Raw genomic sequence first — 5,615 nt, forward strand, 5'->3', positions numbered from 1 at the left:
TTAACATGAGAGCTATATCATAACAACTTTTTAGAAGTGCATAATACAGTATTGTTGACTATAGGCCCCTACGTTGTAGAGCAGATGTCAAGAACTTATTGATCCTTGCATAATTGAAAATTTTCCAAGTCTTGATTGGTTGTTTATTTATTTTTAATCTCCCTGGGATCTTCTAAGCTACAGAAAATATAAACAATGATTTTCAATGACATATTCAATGCAGCTATGATTCAAACTGGACAGAATGTCACACGAAATGGAGGTGTCAAGAACCCTACCTAGTTCTGGCACAGATGTTCATCTACAACCGTAAAATGAAGTCCTCCATGGGACCCCACTGCATATGAATAGCCCTTAAGGTTTTTGCTGTGCAATAATGCCAACTAGAGAAATGGACTGGTCTGTGTGTTTGGTAATTGTTATGGTAATTTCAGTGCAAGACTCCTGAGAGAGACCTGGGAATGGCAGAGAGGTTCCAGGAATGGAGGGGGACTCCCTGATGTATCTATAGAGAGAAGATGTCATTGTCTATCTCATTTATACCATGGCAGGTGTAGAGGAGCTCTCATGGATTGGGGACATCACCACTGGAGAAAATATTTTAAAAGCATGCATTTCAGAAGGCTAAGGGAAAAATAAAAATTGCTCTTAAATTGTACATTAAGTAGTAGATGCTTCAAAGCTTAGATTACTATTATTACCAACAGGCTAGCCAACAAAGATGCAAGAGGGGAAAATAACTGATTTCTTTCCTATTTAAACAAACACAGGCTGATCATTGAACACTCATCAACTATACCTTTTGCTGTGCTTTCCTCTCCTCTCCCTTTCTATTCTCTGAAATTCCAACTGCCACCTTTGTTCTTAGTCGTACAACCTTGCAAATAAAACAGATCCACCATCCTATCCTTTCTCCCAAAAGAATTCAGAAAATAATATTACTATAGTTTTCATTCCTAACGATCAGTTCCACACCAACCAGTAACTATTCTGGTTGCTGGAGATCCAAAGAAGAGAAGAAAAAATCAATCACAAAAAAACCCACAATCCATTCAATCATTAGTTACAGAACTGCACATTCCCATTTCTCAGCATTAAATACTCAGGTTTAAACTCTTCTGCTATGAGGAGACCCCAGATTGTCTCTGTGAGAGCAGAGCAGGCTGTGATGGTGGTTCATCAGAGTCGTTCTTCTTGTGGCTCCTCTGTGCTGTGTGTGATAAGGGTAACTGCCATTACAGACATAAGAAGCGACAACAATAACAAGTACATAGGTCTCCGCCGCTAATTCCCTGCGCGGGATTTAGGTGACTTTCCTCCCCATGTCTGACTCCAGAACCGGTGGGACAACTCCATTCTGAGCATTTGGCCTTGTGCACTTATATCAAGTCAACTTGCCGGGTCAGGTCAATTTCGCACATGTCCTTTCCTAAATGCAGATGAAGTTCACAAGTCTGGACCAGCAGAAGTGCTGCAGGGAGTACAGATGCCTGGGGGGACCACAGGGGGACCCCTGTGGAAGTGAAGCCATAGGGAATTCCATTAAAGTACTTTAACTTTATTTGAGTGACCCTAAATTTCAATAATCCCCAAGTTTCAGGTGGTGAGAACACAGCTCAACACACTTGGAGTGCAGGCTGATGGCATGCCCGATGGGGAAAGGCGGCCGAGGAAGCTCAAGCAGGAGAGGCTGAGGGGTCCTGCCAGTTTCCCTGGACAGAATCCTTTATGTCTTAGTGGGCTGTAGATGCAAGGGACCTCAAGTACTGTCAGGAAATGGCTTTTTCTCTTTTGTGCAATATTGACTTTTAGAAGGTTGCTGACTTGCAGTCTTGACCTTGGTCCACAGCAGAAGACTCTGTGAGCTAAACCACTGTGAGAGCTCCAAAGGGCCAAAATAAGCATCCAGGATCTGTAACTTTCTTTTTTTCTTTAAAACATTGGAATCCTCGTAGTTGCTGTTTTTTATAGACTCTACCATTCTCTGTTGCTCACACCAATCCAAATCCATTATTCGGGTTCACTCCAAGACCCCTGGTCATCTACACACACAGGCGGCTTCCTACAGCAGCACTACCCCCAGATTCCCCAGAGCTTAACCTCCTTTAACTCTTCTCTTCCAGTCTTACCCCCGACAGATGACACACCTGCGTTTATGGCTTTGAATCTGTGCTGTATTTTCTGCTTCCACCGCTTCTCACCCCAATCTTAGGCCACCAGAATTCAACTTCATTTCGGGGTCTGGTTCCAGTATCACCTAAGCCTTGAACTCCTTTATCCCTGTCGCCATTGAACGATGCCTTCATCCTCGTCCAAAACTCAGTGGCACATGGGTTGTATTTCTTGGGCCCCTGACCATTGTCTCATAATTAATTCTGTGTTTATACATCCACCCTCTCCCGATACTATATGAGCCTCTAGGTCATCGTAATATTTATAACTCCTGTGCCTCCTCACCAGTGTCCAATATAAATTCTTTGACCAGAAAGAGTAAGAATTCAGCAACTGATGAATTCTTTCCTGTTGCCCGTGTCCCCATACGTGGCCTAACGTGCTCTGACAAGGTGTGCTGAACCGGAGCACAAGCTAACTAATTAGCAGACACTCTACTCCTCTGTGCCGACTTTATAGCTCTGCCATGATTAATTCAATTCTAGTGGATTTTTTTTAATAGTTCCATACTTAGAAAAGAAAGTTCATTTTCTACCCCATTCACCTTAGCTTTGCCTCTTCTTATGGGGCTGAATGAGCTCCCGAATCAGGGCCTGGTAAGTTACGTACCCTGAAGAAGCAGGTGTATGCTTCCCAGCTGATCTCAAAGCCAGGTCTCAGAGCCGGGAGAGTTCTGGAGCCCAGTTCTGTCTGCCGTCAGCTCCCTGCAGTTAGCAGCACCCTGTTCTCCCCCCTTACTCATTCCTTTATTCGGCACATCCTTTAATCTCCACACTGTGTCCGGTGCTGTCCTGGACTCTGGGGATACAGACCATGTAATGCTTCCTGTTCTAGTAATCCGTGCAGTCCAGACCAAGCACGGGATCATGTTTAAAGAAATGCAGTTCAGTAGCCACAATGAAGCAAACGGGAACTTAACACAGGCATTTATGTGTTTGAGAAATTAAGAAGGCCCCACCCATAAACTGGTCAATGCTTTGTAATACGTCCCTCTGGTTCCAGCGCCCTCTGCCCCTCCAGAATGCCCACATCCTCTCCCCAGCAGAACTCTACAAACATGCTGCCTGAATTTTCTATCTCTGTCCTTCCCCAGTCTCTTTCATAATTAATGATGCAGCTATACTTAGCCTCCCTCCCTCCTTAGGAGGAAGAAAAGGAAAAAGCAAAGGGCAAAACCAAGATGCTGTAGCAGGAAGGGACGTACAGGCGCCCGTTTTGCACATGGAAATACGATAAAGACCTTGACGTCAACAGGCGGACTCTAGCGGAGAGATGGACACTTGGGCGTCGTCACACCTTCCGCCCGCTGGGCTGTAATACACACCCCCTGCGCATCGGGAGACCCGCATCTGTTAGGACCTGGTCGCACAGAAGTGACCCAGCTCACACGACGCATGCATGCGGCTGCAGAGACAGGATGCCCCATCCCACCTGGTCCTTTAGGGCTTTTGTTCAGGAGGCTCAGCAGCCCCGGCTCTCTCTGGCAGCTTCACTATCAGCAGTCTTCGAACCCTTGGCAGTCATTTCTAGTTCCTGGAAACACACTTCTCTTCTCTTTTGTTACCTAATGAGTCCAGAATTGGACCAGATGCCTTGGTGTGTTCTAATCAGCACCTTCCAAAAGGCCTGGCATCCCAGGACGAACAGCATAGCCCTCTGGGCACGAGCTGACAGCACATTAGCTCGGCCCATCACCGCTGCACACGGAACCCCAGATGTAAATGTTCATTCTCCAAGTGCATGCGGATCTTTCTTCTCTGTCATATTAACTAATTAAGCACCACTTAAGTTGTACTTAGCCTGGGCATTGTTTCTACCCAAGTGCATCACTTAGCCACATTACATTTCATAGTCCACGTTGAAGCCCATTTGCCTAATCTTTCAGAGTTTATCCTGTGAAATGGTTCTATCTGGGTTTCTTCACATTCCCTCTATTTTAATGTCAGAGGTAAGTGTAAAAAATGTGCATACCACTTACGTAACTGTTTCTATTAAAAACAAGCAAAGCAAGAAAGAAGCATAATAAAGAGAAAGTAATTATTTGGGGCAACCAAACTTCACAAAACCAGTCCGGGGTGCTCTTGTTTATTTTTGTTTGTTTTGTTTGGCATCGTGTTTTTAAATTATTTTGGCCCTAAGCCCGTGAAGGAAAAGGAAATGGAGACACTGAGAATTCTTAAAATGCCCATGGTAAAAAGGTTAGTAGCTGGGGCGCCTGGGTGGCTCAGTCGGTTAAGCTGCTGCCTTTGGCTCTGGTCGTTATCCCAGGGTTCTGGGATCGAGTTCCGCATTGGGCTCTCTGCTCAGTAGGGAGCCTGCTTCCCTGTCTCTCTCTCGGCCTGCCTCTCTACCTACTTGTGATCTCTCTCTGTCAAATAAATAAATGAACTCTTAAAAAAAAATGTTAGTAGCTCAGAACAGTATAAAGACCAGAGGCTTTGGAGACAGGTTGAGGGGAAGGAGGGTGGAGCTGAGCTCAGACACTGTTGAGCTCCTGCTAGATCCTTGCAGAAGTGGTTTCTCTTGAGGGTCCGTTCCCTCATGTGCAAGACAGAGGAAGTAAGATTGGCTTTGCAAAGGCCGTAAAGGGACCAAACAAAAGCATCTAAGACATCCAGCCCCTAGAGCACTGCTATGTTGATGTCACTGTTGACAAGGACGATGATGTTTTGGGCATCACATTATTGTTCTCTATCTTCTAAACCAGGCGAGGACAATGTTTTTCTTTAAAGCCCCAGATAATAAATAGTTAGACTTGGTGGGTTACCAGGCCACACATTCTGCCACCGTAGCAGGAAAGCAGCCCTCGAGAATAGACAACTGAATGAGGACAGCCTGTAGGCTGTTCAAAGCAAATAGCCTGCAGGACTGACTGGTGGGCCATAGTTTGCTGGCTTCTGTTCTATGCTATCAGCTATTAATTCATTCAGAAAGTCTTTATTTGAGTGCTTGCGATGGATGAGCAACTGGAACTGGACTAGGAATGCTAAGGGCTTACAACTCAGGGAAGAGAGCAATAAGGAAGAGAGGGGAAAAATGTGGTTTGTATAGGGTCTACCGACCTTCTTGGGACAGGAGGCAGAGAACAAGCAAGCACACAAGGAAGTAAATGAGAAAAGTCTTCGACGTGAAGACTATGTAGGAATTATTAACGGGGGAGGGGCAGCTGGCTACAGGAGGCTTCTTGCCCTATGTCAGCTCTGTCTCAGTATTCAATACCTAGAGTCCTCCAGAAGCCATTTCCTAAAAAGCTTTCATTGATCCTGTTGGAGCTTTTATCTTAGGGCTGTGGCAAAGATTTTCAAGTTTTCGAGTTTCTTGTTTCCAAAGAACCAAGCTGGGCTCTTCAGGGCTGACCTCTTGAACGGGTGTCTACAGAGAGGTAAAAATACTTGAAACGTAATATAAGGTGCCAACGGCTCAAGGACACAGTAGAACTTAGA

The sequence above is a fragment of the Mustela lutreola genome, chromosome 7, assembly GCF_030435805.1.
Source record: "Mustela lutreola isolate mMusLut2 chromosome 7, mMusLut2.pri, whole genome shotgun sequence".
Classification (NCBI taxonomy): Eukaryota; Metazoa; Chordata; class Mammalia; order Carnivora; family Mustelidae; genus Mustela; species Mustela lutreola.